Below are 25,000 nucleotides of genomic sequence, written 5' to 3' on the forward strand. Positions count from 1 at the left end.
TGGATGTTGAGCATTTCGGCTTCTAAGGAGCGCTTACAGGGCTTTATAAAGGAAAGTGAACATAGCCGCCTCAGTTTTTAGGTTCCCAGTGATGTGAGAAACTTGGAAGAGAGTGTGTGTGTGTGTGTGTGTGTGTGTGTGTGTGTGTGTGTGTGTGTGTGTGTGTGTGTGTGTGTGAGAGAGAGATATGATAGGACAGTGTGTGTATTATCAGCTCCTGCCATTGGTTACCATGGTAATGGCCAAGAGAGCCACACATTTTAGGACACACTGTTCACACCGAACAATGAAAATGCTTCGTGGTGATTCTGACCAGAACTGGACGGCTTCAATTTACACCTAAAAGAATGATTGCAATGCAGAAATGATCACATGATTCCGCAACTTCACTGCTTGATAGAAAGTGCCGGAAAATAACTCGCCAATTAACCATAGACTGTTGATGGCAGCACGGTGGCTCAGTGGTTAGCACTTCTGCCTCACAGCAAGTTGTCTGGGCAGGGGCCTTTCTGTGCAGAGGTGTCAGGTAACGAAGTACACATACTTTGTTACCTTACTTAAGTAGAAATTTTGGGTATCTATACTGGAGTAATTATTTTACAGCAGACTTTTTAACTTCTACTCCTTATATTTTCACGCAATTATCTGTACTTTCTACTCCTTACATTTTAAAAATAGCCGTGTTACTCCTATTTCAGTTCGGCTTGTTTTCATTCCGGCTTGTCATCGTTAAAATAAACCTGTCCAGATAAATCGCACAATCCCGATAGAGTGAAGTCCGTGGCAGAGACTCAAGAGAACTTGAGTAAAATGTCCCAAACAAGCACCAGCGAGGAGGTTGGTAGCCAGGAAGACCAGCCAACCTTTCTACATCTCTGGCCGTACCTGGAAGAATTTTTCCAAATAGTTGGATTTTTCAACATTGACATTTTAATATAACATTATAGTCATTATGGCCTTTAGAAAAATGTTTTTTTGTGGAGGTGGGGTAGTGCACAGCCTAAGCTTTTGTCCTTAATGGCATTTTTTTCCCCTTACATTACTTTTACTTTTATACTTTAAGTAGTTTTGAGACCAGTACTTTTACACTTTTACTTATGTAAAAAGCTTGAGTTGATACTTCAACTTCTACAGAAGTCTTTTTAAGCCCCTAGTATCTATACTTCTACCTGAGTAATGAATGTGAATACTTTTGACATCTCTGTTTCTGTGTGGAGTTTGTATGTTGGCCCCGTGTTTGTGTGGGTTTCCCACCATAGAGACATGCATGCTAGGTAACTAGGACTACAGTTGAAAATTAGCCGACTGGATAACCCTGGCGCATTTACAGAAATGTTGATTAATATGCATTGTCCTAATCAAATAAATACATCTTAAATCTTAATATTAATGGACAACGCATCCGGTTCAGTGAAGTACTGCAAATGCAGAAGTGCCTTAAACCTGCATTCTATCTGAATTCCAGCAGGGGGCGACACATGCGGTTGCAAAAGGAGTTTGGTTTCTGTAGAAGTCTATGAGAAAGTGACCCACTTCTCACTTGATTTATTACCTCAGTAAACATTTTCATAATGAGTTTATGGTCTCAATCGCTAGTTTTAAGTGTTCTGCAACACAGAATGATGTTCATTTAGTGAATTATGGTTGATTTTAAAATCGGCGATAAAGCAGGGGTTATTTTAGGGCGTGGCTATGATGTGATTGGCAGTTCGCGGCCTGTCTTATATGTAATATAACTATGGGACAAAGATATATTTAACCTTTGTGTTGTCCGCCCTTCAACCTTGAAGAAAACACTTTTTTTCCCGACATTTTTGACACCTTTTTTCAGTTTGTTTTTGCTTTTTCCAACGTTTTCAATTTTAAAATTTTTCTTCTACACATTTTCAGCGCTTATTTCTACGTCCCATATTTTCTGATATAAAACAAAAATTAAAAACGGGTTAATGTGACCCGAAGTCAACACAAGGGTTAAAACCTAGTGAAGCTACATCTTACCTCGAATTATGTAGGCTAGCTTTCAGCAGCAGTTGCATCCAGATTGCCAGTGAAAGTGTGTAACGTAACGTAGAGTGTGAGCAGCGTTGCTAACTTTCAGCTAACGTCACAGTCAGATACCGCCCAATAGTCTATGGCTCCTCCCTCTCGTCCAAAATCATCCGCAACCAGGATGGCTGCGTCCGTAACGGCAACATCGACGACACGTAGCAGATCTCCACAAACCAATGGGTGACGTCACACATGCTCTGTCCATTCATATTAACAGTCTACGCAATTAACAGTAAAAAGTCCCAAATTAATGTGAGTTAAAGTGTAATTTTCAAACCAAAATTAGACCCTATTTTCAGAATCAGAATTAGCTTTATTGTCCAAGTATGTGAACACATATAATTAATTTGACTCCAGTTTTACCTTGTTCTCAGTGTAATAGAAAAACAAGGACAACAAAAAAATAATAATCTAAATAAAATACATACAACAATGACCAACAACATATATCTGTATATAAGTCAAGATTTGTAGATTGTAAACAAATACAAATAGTGCAAAGGAGCCAATTTTATATGGGCAGTGCAATAGATTACTTTATATACATCAATCATGTGCAGTTTATGCATGTATACATGTCTATATACAGTATATACAGCGTGTATGATGTATAGATGGATGATAATGTGTATTTAAAAGTAAATATTTTGTAGGTAAGTGTGTTTGGTTTTTAATTAATCATTTTTCAATTTTGGGCTACTTTGCTTCTTCATAATAATAATAATAATAATAATAATAATAATAATAATAATACATTTATTTTTTATAGCGCTTTTCTATACACTCAAAGATGCTTTACAGTTTTGGTTACATATACAACAACTCAGACTAGTGGGGGAAAAAATCCAAAATACACATTTAGGTGTTTATTTTCTACAATTTGTCTATTTGTGTCTGTAGATTTCTTCTAAATTCACAAAAACTTTGCATTAGATGATGCCTAGTCTTGCGAAGGTCTCGCATTGCCAGTCTGGCTAGTCCACACACTATTGCTCTCAAGTACATTATACAGGACAGCTCCTTACACAGTCTCTCCAAACACATATCACAGCATGGTCTCAGTTCACAAGCATGTGGGATATCAAATAAAAATACTAACAGACAATAAGCAAAATATAAGTATAGACATAGGCGTAATTTACGAGGGGGTCGGGGTGGTTACAAACAGGGTTCAAAATTAGCACCATCCACCAGCCAAATGCTGGTAAAATAGTGGCTGGTAGATTTGCTTCATTAACCAGCCAAAAAACTATGGTACTCTATTGAATGGCTGGTAAAATTCAAACATTCACTAGCCATTTGGCTGGTGGACGAAATCCAATCAAAACTGGGCTTTTTTATTTCGAAATTTTTTCTTTCTTTTTGATTGTTTTTGCTGCTTTTTGCAGTTTTGGTCTCGTTTTTCGAGTTTATTTTTCCTAACACGTTTTTGTCGCTCGTTTTAAATACATGCATGTCCCGGGACCTCTCCCCCCCCCCCCAACCAATGTTGAACCCAAAGTTACGCCCTTGAGTTTAGACAACAAATGTTCCCCTCAGCATTTAGCAATCCCTCCTTGGTCCAGGAAGTGCCTTCCACAATATATTAGACAGTCTTAAGTCCCACATAATCCAGGAATGGAGTACAAATCTAAACACAATTTTACCAATTTTACCTCTATGCTCATAGGTGTAAAATAGTAATTTGAAAAGTAACTAAACCTGTCAGACAAATGTAGTGTGTGTGTGTGTGTGTGAGAGAGGTTAATTAATTAGGTTAAGGTTAGGCATTTAGTTGTGATGGTTAAGGTTAGGGTAAGGGGCTAAGGAATACATTATGTCAATGACGGGTCCCCACAAAGATAGTGCCACGCTGTGTGTGTGTGTGTGTGTGTGTTTGTTATCAGTGCCGTCCAGCTTCTCTGCTTTTTCCTGCCAAACGTTTCCGTTTCCTTGGCAACCTAGACGGGAAACAGGAAGTGTGAGTCTGAGGAAGTACTTCTAATCTTTGTCAAGTTGTTTTATTGTTTTCTTGTGTCCAACATGTCGCTGCGTCGCCATGGAAATACCCTGGTTTCAAAAGATCTACACACACACACACACACACACACACACACACACATACACATACACATACACAACTGCTGCCTAGCACGCTATTAGCACGCTACCAGCAGGCTACCAGTATACTACCAGAATGCTACTGGCTGACTAAACAGTAAGCTAACAGCCCTCTGCTTAAGGAGCCTGCACACTGCTCCAACAAATGCCAACAGTTGGGTCAGTGTGGGCCGGCCGTCTGTGTTTGTTGGCGTTTGTTGGATGGAGTTGTTAGAGTTTGACCTGTCCAGTCTGGTCTGATGGAGTTGGAGAATGTCGGACCAATGTCGCCCATTTTCCAACAACTGACAACATTCCAACAGCTTGAAATGTTGTCTCTAAATGGGTGTTTTTTCTGGCAATTAGTGGAGTAACCATAGTGAGTAATTCCTCAAAAGCTTGAGGAGCAAAACAGGCAAAATTCGCAAAAGCTGGAGTATCTTCTGAGCGAAGTTCTTGACACAAGTTAGGATAGACACCCTGTTTTGCATGTCCCAATATCCAAGGTTTACACCACAGTCTCCTCCTGGCTCGTCTTGGTTGCCGTCTCTCCTGTACACGGCTAGCAGCTTTACAGGCCAGGTAGACCAAAACTACTCTGGCCACATTCAACAAGGTCTCCACTTCATCCATGTTTTAATAAACCGAAATTCAAATAAGAAAAGGTAGGACTAGGTCAGTCATTCCCAAACTGTGGTTCGCTGACCACTAGTGGTCTGTGAGGGTACTGCAGGTGGTCCGTGGAAAAGCAAAATAAAATATAAAATAATAGTTTTTTAACGTTCATTTTACCAGGAAATTCCCATAAAAATTGCCCTTGGGCACTTGAGTAAATAAATAAATTAAATATGTGGCAGCTGTTTGCAGTAAACTTTATTTTAACAGGCCTGTTGTACTGATGCGATGACCAGTTCTAGTTTTAGTGCTAGTAGGCCTATTAAGAGGTGCGGATTAGTTCAGGCAGGACTGTGTGTAGACATATTTTATGTGTATTATGAGGTGGTCCGCGAAAATTCTTGATCACAAATAGTGGTCCACACACACAAAAAGTTTGAAAACCCCTGGACTAGGTGACTGGCAACTTTATAATGTTGGAGTTTGTTGGTATTTGTTGGAGCAGTGTGCAAGCTCCTTTAAAGCCTATCAAAGGTCAACAGCTAGGTCCTAGTAGGGCTGCAATTAATCAAATTTTGATCACGATTTCGGCTCCTAACAATCAGAAAATCGAGAAAACGATTATTTTGCACATTAGATTTTACAAGTAAAGTCTTTCTTTGTCTTGTGTTCTGAAGGGGAATTCAAAAGGTTCAACCAGGAAAAGTACTGTGGGAAACTTCACAGTGTAAGGTGTTTTCACTGTTTTTTAAGTTCAGTAAATGCAACATCTTTCCAAAAGTCAATGAGTAGTCGTGTTAAATAATCCTGAATTCAATATTGACCAAAAATAATTGGGATTACGATTTTTTTCCATAATCGAGCAGGCCTAGTATGCTGCTAACTGACTACCAATAGTAATACCAACAGCTGTCTGCTAACATGCGCTAATAGCTAACGGCTCTCCACAGCAACAACTACAAATGCTACCACTTGCACAGCTAGTTACTAACTGGCTGTTAACAGTATGTGGCTAACTGACAAGCCGTTTTTTTAATAATGAATTCTGGACAATAATTTGAGAATCAGGTTTGCGTGTCCAGCGAGTTTCCCTCTCTCACATGCAGCACACAACAGGAGATTGTCCGTGTCCGTTGCCATTTACTCGCAGTTTACTTTTAATTTTAAACGGGACACAAACTCCGGTCTCCAGGGTGAAAGTCCTGTGTGACCCATCCACCCCCCCCACCTGCTTTGCTCCCGTCATAACTACTACGGCCACTAGAGGGCGCCGCCATAATAAACGCAAAGATGAATCGTAATTGCTGCTTGAACAAACGATCTACAGTAGTAGTAGTAGTAGTAGTAGATTCTGAGGCTAACAAGCCATCACCTCCCGTTAGCATCCCATTGACTGCCATTCATTTTGACGTCACTTTGACAGAGAATAACTTTACATCAAGAGTTTAAAGACTCTATTTGTCCGTTGTTTATTTCTAAAGAAACACGACAATGTATAAAAGGCTCCATTACCTTGTAGCTCACGTTATGGCTCCGTAGCAGACGTTTTTATAAAAATAGACTAACGATTGGGTCATAACCACGAGACTTACTGTCTCATAGTAGAGGAATTACCGTATAGTACAGGAGAAGCTCTCAGGCAATCAGGGGGACGTGGAGGCATACAGTCAAGGGAGATATTTCTAATATTTCAGCAACGTTTTGATTGATTGGAAATACTTTGGTATGTGGCAAGTGAAATTTATATGAAGTAACATTTAACCACGATCCAATTTATCCACAAGATTGGGAATGATTGAGATTTCTCTTGGCACAGCTACCAGAAGACTTCCAACTTTCAGACAGGTTGCTCACGTCACATCTACGTCTTCAAGCTCAGTTGGAGGCTGCGCAGTAACGCTCAGCCATCACCGGGAAAGAGCTTCTAATATCCTTCACTGGAAGTCTACGGCGTCGCTGTGTACCATTTCTTTCACTGTCTATGTGTTTTTCGAGGGCAGTCTCATCCTAATCTGCTGCAGTCCCACCATTAGTTCTTATTTTTTGTACTCCTCTGAGAATAGAAACAGAAAGATGGATCAATATTTAGAAACTTTACATAATACCACCAGCATAGCGGCAGGTTTACGTCTCTTCCAGTTGGCCTTGTTGCCATGCTAACCGATACAACAGCTCCATATTGTGTAACGGACTGAACCTGCAATGGCCTCCGCAAAATGCATCTGTGTCTGACCCAATTCTGCTTTAAACTGCAAGACAGCTCGCTCTGTCGTCTCTGTACACCCTCCACTCCTCTTCTGACATGTTTTTTTTTCTTCTCCCCTCCTCCCCCCTCCCCTTCCCTCTCCCTTATATCCTGGCTTCCCCTTCCCCTTTACCTCCCACCCACCTCCTCCCTATCTTCCTCTCGCTCTTCCTCCCTTTCTACAGGATGGGCAGGGCAGCTACCAGAATACAATCTGAAACTCTGAGACCTCTCACTCTGCTGCAGGATTACCACACATTAACTACAGTTACACTACAGAAGATCCTTCACCGTTTACTGTAAAACTGCTTCGTCCTCTCCGGATTCTGCTCATCCTACATAATCTATCGGAAACTACTTCACCTGCTCCAGAAAGTACTCATTCTGCTACTACTCACAGGATTACAACAATCCAATCAAACCCCAAACAGAGACAGAACCTGGCACCTCAGGCTGGACCAGAACCACAAACCAGAACCAGGACAAACCAGTTAGCCAGTCAATCTCTGTAAAGCGGATCACCAGGCCAGGACAGACCAGTAGAAATCAGTAAAGGCCATTGGAAAAGTTTGATGGGACTGCTGCCGATAGGTAAGTGCAGTTTATCTTGTCTTTATTACTGGAAGTGTTGGGGTTCCTGGAACTAAACTGGGTTGGATCCAGAACCAGTGAGTCATAAAATTAAATAAGATGAAACAGAGTAATGGTTCCTGTAAAATCAGACATTTTAGAAATGGATGACTAAGAAGAGGACTATTTAGAGCCTGTTAAGTTGCGACTAGTCTCGCATTGCCAGCTCTAGCTCCACAACGCTGTGGAGTAATGTCTGGTTACAACACAGATGCATTCTGGGATAGGAGAAACAAACGTCGGGTTGTTTGCATTTCTTTAAACCAATGGCAATCGACGGTGGCTCTGCAAAATAGTCTCGGGAAGGAACCTGTTAAATGAATGAACAATATTAAATGAAGTTAACTGTTGACAAAATACAGTAACGTGAGCTATTTAAATTACCTGATACATGGTTAAACCTTGTTTGCGCTCAGTGTATCTCCGTGTGTACTTCGTCCACAGCAATCCCACCAATCAGTCCCAAATCGTCCCAGTTAGAGAGGAAACGACCTAAACATATTCCCTGAAAGAACCAAGCAGGCCTGCCTTGTTGCACGATCCAAATGTTCTTCAAAACGTGCTGTTTTCAGCGGCTAGCTTGCTGGCTCAAAGTTTGTTGTTCACATTTTTGTTCTTCTAACCACAGGTCAAAAGTCTTGGTCGTGATTGGTTCACGCAGCCTATTTTACATTTCTTGAGGTGACCTGTAGGCTACATTGGCCGCGTAACGTATGCGGACCGTTAGCGGAGCGTATGTGCCGCGAAATGTAACTTTTAACCGTCTCCACCTGCAGCGCACACACGGCGTAGGATTGTATGAGTCACAGGCGAGACGGAGAGCTTTTGCTTCGGGGTTGTTGTCGTTTCTTTAATCTTTTGGAGCCGGCACAGCGCTGTGAAAACGTCAATCTACTGTCAGCTGTTATCAGAGGACGCAGGGGAGGGAAACGAGAAATAACAGAAACTCTCTAAATTAAAGTGCCAACACGCTCACTGACAGTCAGTAAGACCTTTCCTGTCTATCAGTAGTTTAATTTAAAAGAAATATAGACACTTTATGATCCATTTCTGTGTAAAAGGGCCACACACACTTTACGTAAAAAATATAAATAGAAGACCGTCCTATTTTTACGCTTGTAGAGCGGATCTCATCGGAGCAGACGCACCACTACGCTGCTCTCTGCCCGCTGTCGCCAGATTCATAGATTGTAGTAGGGCTGCACAATTATCGCAATTTTATGGAAATCGCAATATGGACTAGTGCAATATCCAAATCGAGAGGGGCGCAATATCTGTTAAAGGCAAAATATGTGTCAAACCGTTCTGAATGAAGTATTGTGGTGCTGCAGAGACGTCCCGGACTACAAATCCTCTCCTACAGACTACAGAAAACATCTTTGTTTGGTACAGATCCTCGCAAAAATCACACTTCAATCATTTCAATTTTTTAAGATTTAATATTAGTCAATGAAAATGTGAATAATGATACAAACATGATCATTCCCTTCAATATCGTGAATCATATTTCAATCCCAATATCGGTCAAAAGTTTCGCAATTAGATATTTTCCTCATATCGTGCAGCCGTAGATTGTAGTGGAAGCGTAGTGTTACGCGTGCAACGTAGCCGGCCTGTTAGGCTGCGGCCCGCTAGGCTGCAGCCTGCTAGGTTGTGGCCTGCTAGGCTGCGGCCTGCTAGGCTGCGGCCTGCTAGGCTGTGGTCCGTTAGGCTGCGGCCCGTTAGGCTGTGGCCCGCTAGGCTGCGGCCCGTTAGGCTGCGGCCCGCTAGGCTGCGGCCCGCTAGGCTGTGGCCCGTTAGGCTGCGGCCCGTTAGGCTGTGGCCTGCTAGGCTGTGGCCCGTTAGGCTGCGGCCTGCTAGGCTGCGGCCCGTTAGCCCGTTAGGCTGCGGCCCGTTAGGCTGCGGCCTGCTAGGCTGCAGCCTGCTGGGTTGTGGCCTGCTAGGCTGCGGCCTGCTAGGCTGCGGCCCATTAGCCCGTTAGGCTGCAGCCCGTTAGGCTGCGGCCCGTTAGGCTGCGGCCCGCTAGGCTGCAGCCTGCTAGGTTGTGGCCTGCTAGGCTGCGGCCTGCTAGGCTGCGGCCTGCTAGGCTGCGGCCTGCTAGGCTGTGGTCCGTTAGGCTGCGGCCCGTTAGGCTGCGGCCTGCTAGGCTGTGGCCCGTTAGGCTGCGGCCCGTTAGGCTGCGGCCCGTTAGGCTGTGGCCCGTTAGGCTGCGGCCCGTTAGGCTGTGGCCTGCTAGGCTGTGGCCCGTTAGGCTGCGGCCTGCTAGGCTGCGGCCCGTTAGCCCGTTAGGCTGCGGCCCGTTAGGCTGCGGCCCGTTAGGCTGCGGCCTGCTAGGCTGCGGCCCATTAGCCCGTTAGGCTGTGGCCTGCTAGGCTGCGGCCCGTTAGGCTGCGGCCCGCTAGGCTGCGGCCCGCTAGGCTGTGGCCTGCTAGGCTGCGGCCCGTTAGCCCGATAGGCTGCAGCCTGTTAGCCCGTTAGGCTGCGGCCCGTTAGCCCGTTAGGCTGCGGCTCGTTAGGCTGCAGCCTGTTAGCCCGTTAGGCTGCGGCCCGTTAGGCTGCAGCCTGTTAGCTCGTTAGGCTGCGGCTCGTTAGGCTGCAGCCTGTTAGCTCGTTAGGCTGCAGCCTGTTAGCTCGTTAGGCTGCAGCCTGTTAGCCCGTTAGGCTGCGGCTCGTTAGGCTGCAGCCTGTTAGCTCGTTAGGCTGCGGCTCGTTAGGCCGTTAGGCTGCGGCCCGTTAGGCTGCGGCCTGGGTTCCAATCTGACCTGCGGCCCTTTGTTTCATGCCATATCCTCTCTCTCCCCCTTTCCTGTAAAAAAAAGCCGATGTTTGAAGCAAAGTTAACTGCAATGCAGTGGTGGAATGTAACTTAGTACATAAAAGTACAAATTCAAGCTACCTGTACTTTACTTTGGTATTTCCATTGTATGCTACGTTATACTTGGTGATAGTTGTCCGTTTCAATAGTTATACAGCGCTGCATGCCAACGCAGCCGGACATTTAAGGGTGAAGATAAAGCTCCAAATGTAAAGAAACATACGCTAAAAATAAGGCACATTTCACAACTAACTCACTGACTCCATTGACGACATAATACTTCCTGTTGTAATCACCCAAAGCATGATGGGCACTGTAGTGTACATTATTCTGAAATGGGCTATATACTGCAAAATTAGTACTTTTTCTTTTGTTATTTTGATGCTAATTCGTTTGTACTTTTACGTGAGTACAACTTTAAATGCCGGACTATTTTTTCACTGTGGTATTACTACTTTTACTTACTGTAAGTAACAGATCTGAGTACTTCTTCCACAGCTGTGGCTTTGTAGTTAACGGGCTAACACAGGGGGGAAAAAACAGCAGTTTGGTCCTTTAAGCTTCCAGACAATCCCACTGTGAGCTCATACATGTTTACGGTCTAAGTTAAGACTTAAGACAAGGTTCTGCTGGTTCCTCCACCTCTTTATCTCGACATTCACTCTGTTCCAGAGAGAGAGAGAGATTTTTATATCCGTTTAAAGGAGTGCAAATGACACATCGCTGGCTGACATACGCGCCACAACGTGGGAACCTTGAATCTTGAATCTGGTTTGCAGAAGAATTGAATATGTGTTTCTGCCTCCGTTTGAATGTGATGAAATAGCTCTTTGTGTTTGTGTCTATGCAGAGGACCAATCTGACGCTGGTGATACCCTGAACTTTAACATGTAGAGACTTGTACATACTTAAGATAAGATAAGATAGACTATTAATCCCACACTGGGGAAATTCCTGTGCTACAGCAGCTCAAAGGAGAAAAATGTACACACATCAGAATAACACAAATACACATTAAGTAGACATAGGAGAAAAAATATACATAAAGTATAAGAAAAAGAATTAGTTGTAATAATAATAGTAATAAAACAAACATATTTACACAATAAACACCCTTATATAAACAGACATAAGTATTTAGACATAATATTTACTTACTAGTAAACATACTATATATATACTATATATACATATACATATTATAATACACTCCAGGGCTTGTCAAAGTCCGGACCAAGGTCCACATCCAGACCGAACGACGTCAATCCAGACCCACCCATACATCTCGTGTTATGAATACAAAACCTTATAAGGTCTAACATTTTCTGTTTTTGAAAGATCATTTTTTCGGGCATTTTCAGCCTTTATTTTGACATGAAAGGGGAGAGAAAAGGGGGACCGACATACAGCAAAGGGCCGAATGTCGGAGTCAAACCCGCGGCTGCTGCGTCGAGGCGTAAAGCTCTATATATGGGCGCGCGCTCTACCAACTGAGCTACCCAGGCGCCCACATTTCCAATTTTTTTAAACATTTTAGTCTGATCAATACATTGCTAGTGACGTTGAATAAACAGTAGTGGTGTAACGGAGCCTAAAGAGGTGAATAGATTAGGACTTAGTATTTTTACAAGTGAAAGAGAAAGTAGGCTGCCATTAAAGTACCGGTACCGAATTCCAGGTAGTGGTATCGGTACAAAGGTTGACCAGGAAAACTCAGTACTCAACTTGAATGGATGTTGCTTAACAGCATTTTACTGATTACACTTACAGACTTTTACTGAAGCAAAGGAAGTGAATACTTCCTCCATCACTGAGTGTGTGGCCTTGTTTTTAACTCCTTGTGCTGTCTTCCCGTAGACCGTGAACTTGTTGTCCTTTCGGGTTAAAATTGCAAATGAACTTTTTTGGGCTCTTTTTCCAACGTTTATTGACGCTTTTTGTCACTTTTTTCTACGTTTTCTTTAAATAACATGGTCATTAAACAATTTAAATTACATAATACCTCATTTTTTTGTTTACAAAAACTGAAATTGTGGATTATTTTGACTGATAGTTAAGATCAGAGGATGTTGAGTGGATCGCAGTTTATTTCAAATGCTGTAAAATTGGAAACCCGAAATTCAATGAAAGTAATCATTAATTTTACCTGCTAAGAACGTTACATGGCTTTCATACAACGTACGTCCACGCATTCGTGTTATTTTGGGGCAATTTGGTTCAAAGGAACCCATAATTCTGATATGAAAATGGGTCAAATTTGACCCAAGGACAACACATAAACAAGTATAGATTATCTTTATATTATATAACAAACCACAGTCACAGGGGACATTTTTATACTTTTAATACTTTAACTACATTTCACTGATTATACTTACAGACTTTTACTGGAGCAACATTTTCAACGCAGGACTTTTACTCTGACAGAGTATTTTAATGGAAATACAATCAGGACAAATGACAAGAACTTTAAATTAGGACGTTTTATATATTGATCTGAATCAGAATTGACTTTATTGTCATTGTAAGTACATACAGTACATGAAATTCGAAACACGAAATTAAAAGTGCTACTCTGTGGTGCAAACAGAAAACTTCAAACTAAGAACATAGAGCAGAGAAGGATTAAAACTAGAGTAAGTAGTAAAATAGTTTAAAAAAAAATGTACTGGATTTCGACGTAACAAGCTTTAATTTGATGACGGCGAGTATAAACAGTCTTTTGATTCTTTTAATGAGATTACAAAATGATAAAACAAAGTGTCCGTGTGATATTAGTACTTTTACTGCAGTAAAGTATCTGAATACTTCCTCCACCAGTGGCTGGTTTTGAACATTTGACAGTGAAAAGATGTCAACGTTTCTATTTAAAGTGGGATTCATTTTATTGAAAAGTTGAAAGTTTAGAAGTCGATATAGTCGATATAGTATTTATAAAAGATGTAATACATACGGGATTAATTTAAAGGTCCACTGTGTGGGAATGTCTCCCATCTAGCGTTGAGATCATATATCAATCAACTCTCTCTCTCACGCAGTTCAAAGTACGTATTACAGCTACGGTAGCCTTCACGCTTCAAAAAGCCGGTCTCTTGCTCTTTTCAATCTCCTTTTTCTTTTTCTGGGCGAAGAAGAAGAAGGAGACTCCTGTTCCTGAAATTTGGATTTTGAATACGTGTGGTCCTCCATGTTTCCTTCTTCAAAGTTGCCGGGGCCGGGAAGCTACGATACCCGTTAGCAGCGTTAGCAGCAGCTGTTAGTTCATCATGTGACAGAGAAAACGTGAAAGGCGGAGCAGTATGTCCTGTATGTCCCTTACACACACAGACACACACACACACACACACACAGACACACACAGACACACACACACACACACACAGACACACACAGACACACACACACACACACGAAGGTGGAGCAGTATGTCCTGTATGTCCCTCACACACACACAGACACACACAGACACACACACACACACACACGAAGGTGGAGCAGTATGTCCTGTATGTCCCTTACACACACACAGACACACACAGACACACACACACACACAGACACACACACACACACACACACACACACACACACACACACACACACACAGACACACACACACACACACACACACACACACACACACAGACACACACACACACACACACACACACACACACACACACACACACATGAAAGGTGGAGCAGTATGTCCTGTATGTCCCTGACACACACAGACACACACACACACACAGACACACACACACACACACGAAGGTGGAGCAGTATGTCCTGTATGTCCCTCACACACACAGACACACACACACACACACACACACACACACACACACACGAAGGTGGAGCAGTACGTCCTGTATGTCTCTTACCAGCTAACGTATTTCAAGATGGAGCATGAATATGGAGCGTCTACCTCAGTTCATGCAAATGCAAATGTAAAATTTCAAGCCAAAAGGAAGACTTGGAATTGATGGTGGTGCTAAATATTCATGAAAAAGTACAAGTTTGTGAACGGGCAACACAGATTTTGATAATGAACAACTAAACACGCTACACACTGGACCGTTAAAGGCCAGTAAGACTTGTTGTCGTGAGGTGGAACCTCCACATCATCAAACTCCTTCCTGTTTCTCACTTCCCCTGCCTTCTTGTCCGGGCTCAGTGAGGACTTTTTTCTCTCTTTTTCTATCGGTGAAAGCTGATTTTTAATCCCGATCACGCCGCGTGTTCAGCAGCCAGGCTGTGATCATTGTCAGCTGGTAACACAGGCGCTCTTCTCACTGGATAGGAACATTCAGTCTTTATGAATAATGCAAGAGGACGAGTGGCAGCACATCTTCGCTTTTCATCATTCATACCAAAATTACACCAAAGGGTCTAGATAAAACTACATTTCCCCTTACTGTCTTTAATATGAACATTCAATCTGACTTTAAAATGTGCTTCATACAATCCGGGACACACACACACACACACACACACACACACACACATATACCCCGCAGATGAAACTATAAAAACGCCTTCACACTCTGCTCATAAAAATGAGAATATCTCAGAAACTAAAACATGTTCAGAGTTCAAATAACTTCTGGAGTGTTCAGGAATATTTCAGCCATGTTTCAACGTTAAGAAATCTTTTGGATCAATATGTTTTGTGTGTTTATTGAGTAAAATGTGATGGAAAACACAGATTTTTGTACATTTCTTTATTTGTTGTATGGCAATTTCAATCCTTTTATTAATGATTATGGTTTATAGACTTACATAAACGTCAAGCTCAGGTTGTACTGAGTTTGGGGATATAAAGCATTTGCAAAAATACCAAGATTTCATTTGCAGGAAGTTCAAAGTGTTAAACTGGACTCCAGTTGTTGCCAGCAGCGGTGGAAGAAGTATTCAGATCTTTTACTTAAGTAAAAGTACTAATACCACACTGTAAAAATACTCTGTTACAAGTTAAAGTCCTGCCTTGAAAATGTTACTTAAAGGTCCAGTGTGTAGCGTGTTTAGTTGTTCATTATCAAAATCTGTGTTGCCCGTTTCACAAACTTGTCCTTTTTCATGAATATTTACCACCACCATCAATTCCAGGTATTCCTTTTGGCTTGAAATTTTACATTTGCGTTTGCATGAACTGAGGTAGACGCTCCATATTCATGCTCCATCTGGAAATACGTTAGCCGGTAAGGGACATACAGGACATACTGCTCCACCTTTGTGTGTGTGTGTGTGTCTGTGTGTGTGTGTGTGTGTGTGTGTGTGTGTGTGTGTGTGTGTGTGTATAAGGGACATACAGGACATACTGCTCCACCTTTCACGTTTTCTCTGTCACATGATAAACTCACAGCTGCTGCTAACGCTGCTAACGGGTATCGTAGCTTCCCGGCCCCGGCAAGTTTGAAGAAGGAAACATGGAGGACCAACACGTATTCAAAATCCAAATTTCAGGAACAGGAGTCTTCTTCTTCTTCTTCCAGAAAAAGAAAAAGGAGATTGAAAAGAGCAAGAGACCGGCTTTTTGAAGCGTGAAGGCTACCGTAGCTGTAATACGTACTTTGAACTGCGTGGTGAGAGAGAGTTGATTGATATATATGATCTCAACGCTAGATGGGAGAAATTCCCACACATTGGATTTGTACGCTGTTATATTGTTGGCTAGTTTACTTTAGAATCTATTTTATAAACTACATGTGTTTTGTGTGCAGAAATCTTAATGTGTAAAGTAACTAGTAACTAAAGCTGTAACAGATGAATGTAGCGGAGTAAAAAGTCCAATATTTCTCTCTGAAATGTAGCGGAGTAGAAGTAGAAAGTGGCATGAAAAGAAAAGACCCAAGTAAAGTACAAGTACCTCAACGTTTGTACCTAAGTACAGTACTGGAGTAAATGTACTTAGTTACATTCCACCGCTGGTTGTTTCATTTTTGATGAGTCAAACATGAGTAAATCATTGATATCAAGAGATGTTTTGGAGGGGATCAGATATTTGAATTACACCCACTTAAATCTGAGTCGTTGATATGAAAGAGAGAGCGATTTGAAGCTAAGATAACTTCCCATTAGGAGACACAGTGTGGGCAAACACAACTTTGAGTCTTATTTCCAGAAGAAGATCGTAGCTGCCGTTGTTGTTCAGGCTGCGTGGGAGGACGCAGCCTGAACTCAGGACAAAAACGGGAAATGATCAAAACGGTGACCCCGAGCTATTTCAGGATGACGCCTCCCGCTTTGCTCAATCGAACAAGAATTTCAACTCTCTGCAAGACAATGATGTGGAGCCAAAATCCTGAAACATCCGGGATCGGATCAGCGCTGAAGGAAACCTGAGGAGACGTTGCATAACGTTGCTCTCTGCAGAGAACAATGGAGGAAAAACAACCACTGCGAGCAACACAAAAGCTGCTCCTGCTTCCCACTGAGTATTACCTGAAGGACCCATTCACATTTACAACAGCGGGCATAAAGACAACTAGAGACTGTGCATTTTTCCATCCCAGAAATATGCTTTGCACTGGAAAAAAAGGCCAAGGAATACAAGGTGATTTTTGCTTGTAATAAGTAAAAAGAATCTGCCAATGGAATAAGTAAATATTCACTTGGTAAGATTCCTTGACATAAGAAATTAGGGGTGCGCATTGGCACTGCCCTCACAATTCGATTCGATTACGATTCACCAGGTAACCATTCGATTCAATTCGATTCTACGATGCATCAAAATTCTACTGCACACAACAAGGCAAATTTTTCATCAGTCATGAGGCAATACAAGCAGTCAGATATTGAACAACAGATTTTATTGGCTGCTATGTGTGTATTATCACTCTCCCGTATCTTTGACATAAATGCCATTAAATAAAATAAAATTGAATGGTACAGGGTATTGGATATGGCATTTTCAAACCTGAAAAAGAAAACATAAATCACTGCTTTCAGTGCTTAGAATGAGTGATGATTTGTTGTTGTTGTTGAAGCCAACTCAGGATGCCAACGATCAACATGGTTCGTGAAGTTAGTTGTATTTTCAACGTGCTTGATTTTAGTGTGGCAGGTTTTACTGACATAATCGATTATGGCACTTTGCCGCATCGATGCTGAATCGTGCATGCCCCGCATTGCGATGCATTGCCGAATCGATTATTGTTGACACCGCTATAAGAAATGCTCTTCAGAAAAGATGATCCATTTCTTTACAAATAACATAGCAGCTTAAAATACCTAAAGAAATGTCAAAAAAGCTTGCTTCATGTGAGATATACGACTCAAAACGAGATGTTTTAAGACTCTTTCGCTTAAACCTTGTGTTGTCTTCCCGTTGACCATGCACTTGTTGTCCTTCGGGATCATAATTAAAATTGAACTTTTTTTTGGGAGCTTTTCCCGAAGTTTTTGTCCGTTTTTTGATGCTTTTGACGCTGACTTCGGGTCACATTGACCCGTTTTTAATTTTTGTTTTTATATTAGAAAAATTGGGACGTAGAAATAAACGCTGAAAATATGTAGAAGAAAAATTTTAAAATTTTATTTATTTATTTATTTATTTTTTTTAGAATTTATTTTTATTAATTTCTGTGGGTCATCATAATTTGGTTCCAGGAACCACATCGAACAAAGGCGAAACAACAAATAAACAAAAAAATAAACAAAAATAAATAAAATCAAGACAGATTTCATAATTTCATCTAAATCATAGTTTCGTCAAAATTTCATCTCTATTTTTATATACTATGCTTCCCTCAACACTTATTGATTATATCAACCCACCCCTACCAACCCACCCTAAAAAACCACCCACCTCTCCTACCCCTGTCCCCATGTGTAGTGTGCGCTAAAGCAATGTATGAGATTAATTAGTCTCACATAGCCAGACCTTCCTCCACAGCGCTGCGTAGGAAGGTCTGGCTAGTCCACACAGCATTCTGGGATGGGAGAAAAACGTGCTCTGGTTTATTGGCATTTCTTTACCCAATCACAATCATCGTGGGCGGTGCTAAGCTCTGGACGGAGCCACGGTGCCTCTGCTAAATAGTCTCAGGAAGGAACTTGTTTTGGTGGAACGTGTGTACGTTCAAAAGTAGTTTTAGTCGTGCAACAGAAAACTCAGATTGGACAGATAGTCTAGCTAGCTGTCTGGATTTACCCTGCAGAGATCTGAGGAGCAGTTAACCATAGTCCTCACAAATCCACCGGAGGTTAGAACGCCAACACAGAGACAGAGGAAGGTGATGGACATCCAGCCTAAATGAGGGACTTCCCGTAAATTAATCTTCGTCGATATAGACTAGAGATTAATAAAATCATGTGTGTGAGAGGTTAGTTTTTGCAGTCGAGTGTAAACGATGGGGAAACCACCATTTAGAAACTCCTGTATAATCGAGCTCTTTCACAACAGTGTGTGTCACAGAATTACATTTGAACAGCTGTCAGAGAGTTGGCTCCTCTTTTTGTATTGAATCCATCTAACAGATTTAACAGGCTTTTATTCCGGGCACCGATGCACAAAAAGAGAAAAACGTTTTTTTTCCTCTGCTGCAGTTTCCTTTTGTCACCTCAAATGAGAGTTTTTTCAGTTCAAAACCATAACAGGTGAAGATAAGAAGACACCCACACAAGAAGAAAAACACTCTCAGCTGCTCTGGGGTTGTTCAAAAGTGCTTTGTCAGTTTTGCAGTGTTGGCTCGTTTAAACCGATTCAGAGGGAGGTTTTGGGGGTCTGAACCTGCTAGTTAGAATGATTAAAAACCGTAGAAAGCATTGTTATTAGGCTACATTTACATTGCCACGTTTTGGTTTAAAAATGAACATCTTTTGCTATGTTTACACCTCTCGTTCCCCCTGCTCTGGAGTTTCTGATCTGCTAAACCAGAGAAATTTAAAAACACTTCTGACCTATAGCCTGACAAGCCAGACCCAGATCCAGATGTTGGGTTTGGGAACTCCCCATTGGCTGGGCTCAATCCGAGGGGCGGGATAAACGGTTGTCATTCAAATTCCCTCTGCACACAATAGGATAGCACTACAACCAACCAGAGCAACGCTAGTTGATAGATTCAACGTTTGCCGTATCCGGTCGGCAAAACTCCGAACACATCTTCCTTTTTTAAGAATGACTTCAGGGCCGTTCTTTGTTTCTCAAAGAAAAGCTGAACTCCAAGTCTTCCAGAGTCGCGGCCAAAGCCGACTCCAAAGACCGCTGTTCACCAGCAGCAGCAGCCATCTTCTTTGTTTTCAAGTAGCAGGGAATTCACGCGGAACCGTCGTAACTCTGCTGCAGGTCCTAAATATGTATTGATTCCAACGGGAGAAGTGAATGTGAACACAGATTATGACCGATTCTTTCGCCCCAAAATCATCAAAGATGATATTGGACCCATTCTTAACAAGCCACATATCTCCAGAACATTCTGACACTAAACTGGCATTTTTCAGACGGACACATCAGAAGAAAGTTAACTTTGTTTGAGACCTGTTTCTGTCTCAGGACCGAGATCTGGCAACACAGAGAAGCTAACGTCAGCTAACGTTCGAGAACGCCCCAACAAAACTAATCTCCGTGTGTATCTACTGTGTAAATAACTAACGTTAGCAAAAGAACATATTAATCAATTATTTAAATATAACTTTTCATTCATCCACACAAGGTTCACCACACATTCAAACGAGGCCACGCCCCTTTAGGAGTCAGGAAGTGTGGACCGTTTCATACCATTGGCGCTGCTTGAAATGTGCTATCTTGAGTATAGAGGCTCTTTGGCGACACTGACACCAGTTTTTTTCCACCTGATTGGGTCTTATTGGTCACGATGTCTCGTTCTCTGAGACTAATGGTGCGTTCATGCCACCTCGGAATGACAGGGACCGCCCCCGTGATTACGTTGTTTTTCCGACTACCAGCGTTCGCATGGTTAGGATGGTCGGGACGCGTGTTCTTCTTCTGTTATATTGGCGTTTGGCATAACAACTTGTTGCATGACTGCCACCAACTGTTGGGCGTAGCCGAGAGCATCAGGTGTGTGAAAACCTGGTGAAAACATGGAGGCCACAATAATTTGCTGCTGTTTTCTTATGCGAGCATACAAACAGCACATCGTCAGGTGTGGACACGGATAAGGTGTTGTTGTTTTTTTATACATAGGCCTATTTATGAATAATCTGAAACATGTTATGTCTGTGTATGTTTCTCAGCAGAGGCGTTTGTCCACAATAAATACGTTTATTGTCATTGAAATATGTTCAGTGAACCAAATTCACCTCCATCAAACGTCAGCTGTCAACAACGCGTCACCAGCTGGGAAACTTGGTTAGCAAAATCCAGCCCAACTTTCCCACCTCTGATTCCCACAGGAAGTGACGTGAATGATGACGTTTTCACTGGGAAAAAAGTTTTTCCGATGACCATGAACGCACGGTAAGCTACCAACGTAACCATTGCCACTCCCCCCATTCACCACTCCCCCAACTGGTGCCGTCAGACACCGCCTACCAAGAGTCTGGGTCTGTCCGAGGTTTCTTCCTAACAAAAAAGGGAGTTTTTCCTCGCCACTGTCGCAATAGCTACTGCTAATGCTTGCTCTTGAGGCAACCACTGTAATAGTTGGGGCTTCGTAAACTACAGAGTTTGGTCTAGACCTACTCTATCTGTAAAGTGTCTCGAGATATCTCTTGTTATGATTTGATACTATAAATAAAATTGAATTGAATTGAAATTGCAACTACTAGCAACGGGCGGAGTCTACACGCTGCCTCCTGTTGATGCCCAGTATACCAGAATGTTGATGACATATTTTGGTTTAGGCTTGTTACTTTAAACGGATATTAGTTCTTCTACTGGAGCTAAAAACACTTGTGTGCACGGAAATCGCTTTTGGCTCAAAACTAGCGGTGTAAATGTAGTCTTAGTCGGTGATGGTTTTTTATCAGGACGTTGTTGCTGTTCAGTGTTTCTCTGTCTCTCAGAACAGAATCGGCTTTGTATCAGAGTTTTAAATGGCAGGAAGGTGATCCGAGCCTCTGATTGGTGCATCTGAAGTGATTTCTGAAGTGGAAACATTTGAAGGCTGAAAATCAAACCCAACAACTCGAGAGTTGATTGCAGAGGCAGGAAGTGGACAGAGATGAGTCATTGGGACATTCATACAGGCTTCGGATCTGAAGCTGCAGCCGTATTATTTCCACAAGCACAGATACAGTTTGGTATTATTACATAAGCAGGGTTTTCCCTGAGTTTTTAGAGCGCTTAAGCCCCATTTTTACCTGGTATTTATATCCGATCTGAGTGATCCAATCACAGGTGGACAGCTCCAAGTAAATTCTTGAGATCCGATCACTCAGACCACATTTGGAGGTGTCCTGGGCCACATTTAGGACATACGTTCCACCAAAGGATGATTTTCTCTTCTTAGTTTAAATTAAAATAATAGATGCCAGAAAAAAAAAAAAAAGCATCCAGTTTTTCTTCGCAAAGATTTGAAATAAATCAGGAAAAATATTGAATTTCAAGCAGCAGACTAAGTTTGTCTTCTTTCCTGTAAATAATCTCTTGCGGTTTATTTTGTCACACTTTGGAGGAACCACTGACTTAAATAAGTTGGCTTTTTTTTGTACTGTAGACTCAACAATGAATTGATTATTTAAAAATAGATGTTGAACATGTGTGACTCGACAAGAAATACAGCAGGAGCCTTGTTATTCTCGAAACACAGCGACTTGCACTACTGAATAAGTTAGGGATAATAACTTGATCCTTTCTGTGTGATAATACTAGAGATGCACTGATTACAACTTTCTAGGCCAATTCCGATTTCCGATTTTCTTTGAGTTAGACCAGCCGATACTGATTTTAGCCGATTCCGATTTCATTTTTTCTAACCACTTTACAGCTCACACAAATATTTATTTTCTATCTTTTCTTTAATAGAACATGTGTTGAACAGATAATGGATCACTATAAAATAGAACTATATAAATTACTCCTGGTGTGGGACATTCACACACATCTAAAGAGCAATGTTAGAACCATTTCCTTCTTTTCACGTCAATATCAACTAAAGAAATGTGATTTAGGTTTTTGGGGTCGTCCCTCCACGCCCTACTTTCTCCTTGCAGGTGTTGGATATTACAAACTTGTTATCTTCTGCACACACGCTGAAGAATTCCCAAACAGCTGACATGTTGCAGGTTAATTCACCAGGTTCCCTACATGTGCGAGAATAGCGCCGACACGCGCTTCACACCGCGAGGGGGTACGCGCCACACACGGCGGAAAAGTTGAGAGAAAGGAACAAGAGACTGTGCTGTGGCGTCCGTGCTGTGGCGTCCGTGTGTGCGTGCGTCCTTGAGAACTGTAACTGGTATAACTTATGTTGTCAGTTAATTGGAGCGTTGACCAGCATGAAATCACCATATGTCAGACTGACCTGCCGGTCGCCGGTTATGGCCGAGCACGTGAAAACCGGCCAATTCCGGTCACCGGCCGGTCTATCGGTGCATCTCTAGATAATACTGCACTTTGGTATAATATTAAAACGCCACTGATGATGTTGCACCTTAATATTGATAGCCCACTTGTGCTAACAACACTGCATTTTACTATTTTATGATGTGGAGATATTTGGGACTGTGTATTGTTGTTGTGCGGGGGGGAGGGAGGGTTTAGTGGTCTTGTTGTTGTCTGTTGTCTATGGTCGGTTGTCTGCCTGTCTATCTGATGAGCTGTCTGTTGTCTGCCTGTCTATCTGATGAGCTGTCTGTTGTCTGCCTGTCTATCTGATGAGCTGTCTGTTGTCTGCCTGTCTATCTGATGAGCTGTCTGTTGTCTGTCTGTCTATCTGATGAGCTGTCTGTTGTCTGCCTGTCTATCTGATGAGCTGTCTGTTGTCTGCCTGTCTATCTGATGGTGCAAGATGAATTTCTGAAAGGATCTATAAATGTCTATCTTCACCCAGTGCCTGTTGTGACCCTGAGCAGCGAGTGGTGAAGGAAAAAGGAAATGAATGAGTCTGTAATTTCTTGAAATCTCCTCCTCTTACATTTGAAATATTGTCATGTCGTCGTGTGTGCCGAGGATTTCTCCGCAGGGCGAGATGTTGGCGTTAAGTATCGCTGCATTTACCGGGCTTTTACTGTTGTAAACGAAAGGAAGTAATTCATGTCGGTGAGCTGCTTCTCTCTGCTTCATCACAGTCTCTTTATTTCAGCGGGCTGTAGGGCTGCATGATACGAGCATATGTGAGATAACGTTGTTATTATGTGCGATAAATAAACAGATTTTAAAGTGTTCTCAGTTCTGCTGCTTTCAGTATTCTGCTAAAATACAACAAATTGCTTGTTGAATTAAAAATAAATGAAAGGAAATCATTTCCAACTTTATTTTATTGAACAAATTGAACATTGAATTGAACATAAAAGGCAGCACTAAAAAAAGAATGACCGTTACATTTTAAAGGGCAGTTTTCTGCTGATATTTTCTTTCAACTAACATAAAAATCACACAAAAATCTCGGAGTGTATTTCGCGAAATGTGTATGTTGCGCCAGTTGAAATCGTGATGACGATTTAAAAAAACGATACACTGTGCAGCGTGCTGTGAAAACCATCTTCCAGAGATCACAAATGTCTTTGAGATGTTGGCTTTTATGGCGAATTAAATGATCTTGGTGGGTGAATGCAGCTGAGAGCGGGGACTGCTTTGAAAACTCTCTGTGGGTGCCTTCAAGGACACTCAGACATCTGAGTTCTCAGAGGCGACCGCTCAGCAGCAACACGCACTTGAAACATAAGAGAATGACGTTTACAGAACTGTAAATGTAGACTGGCAAGGACAGATCAGAGCAGGACTACATACTAGAGCCGCAAAGATTAATCGATTAGTAGTACTAATAAATTAATCGCCAGCTATTTTAATAATTGACTAATTGGTTTAAGTCTTTTATTTTATGAAAACAAGTCAAAATTCTCTGATGTCAGCTTGTTAAATGTGAATATTTTCTAGTTTCTTCTCTCCTCTGAGACAGTAAACTGATATTTGAGTTGTGGACACCACAAGACATTTGACAACGTCATGTTGGGCTTTTTGGGAAACACTGATCCACGTTTTTCACCATTTTCTGACATTTTGGAGACCGAACAACTAATCCATTCATCCAGAGAATAATCAACAGATTAATCGACTATGAAAATAATCAGTTAATTGCATGTACATGTTTCATGTGTAGTAAAGGGAAAACTGCACTGCAAAAACAGATACAAGCCTTTCTTAAAATGAATAAACCAACAGTAGTTTGATTTATTTGTTTATAGTGCAAAATTAAAAATAAAACATGATTTAGGAAGATAAATAAAATGGAGAAATCTTGATGTTTTTGCACATGAACCCTTCTTTTCCAGGCGTCTCAAGGAAACACTGGTTAGGACTGGGTACCGAACTTCGATACTTGTAGGCACGAATTGCTTCCATAGTATTGAGTATTGAGAAATGCCTTGAAAGTGAAAATATTTACTTTTCTTAACTGGTTTCACATGAAGATATTTTTGAGGAGGAAGTTTAATCTGAT

General features: G+C 41.7%; 1 protein-coding gene across 1 annotated transcript in view; it reads left to right on the forward strand.

The window, feature by feature from the left end:
• LOC116051992 (SH3 and multiple ankyrin repeat domains protein 3-like) overlaps positions 1-25,000 on the forward strand; it is a 76,410-nt gene that overhangs the window by 5,098 nt on the left and 46,312 nt on the right. The window contains exon 2 of the mRNA XM_031302476.2: positions 7,174-7,579. The gene's annotated coding sequence lies outside the window, so the exon portion shown is untranslated. The remainder of the gene's footprint in view (positions 1-7,173; positions 7,580-25,000) is intronic.

Source organism: Sander lucioperca, chromosome 20 (genome assembly GCF_008315115.2).
Source record: "Sander lucioperca isolate FBNREF2018 chromosome 20, SLUC_FBN_1.2, whole genome shotgun sequence".
Lineage (NCBI taxonomy): Eukaryota > Metazoa > Chordata > Actinopteri > Perciformes > Percidae > Sander > Sander lucioperca.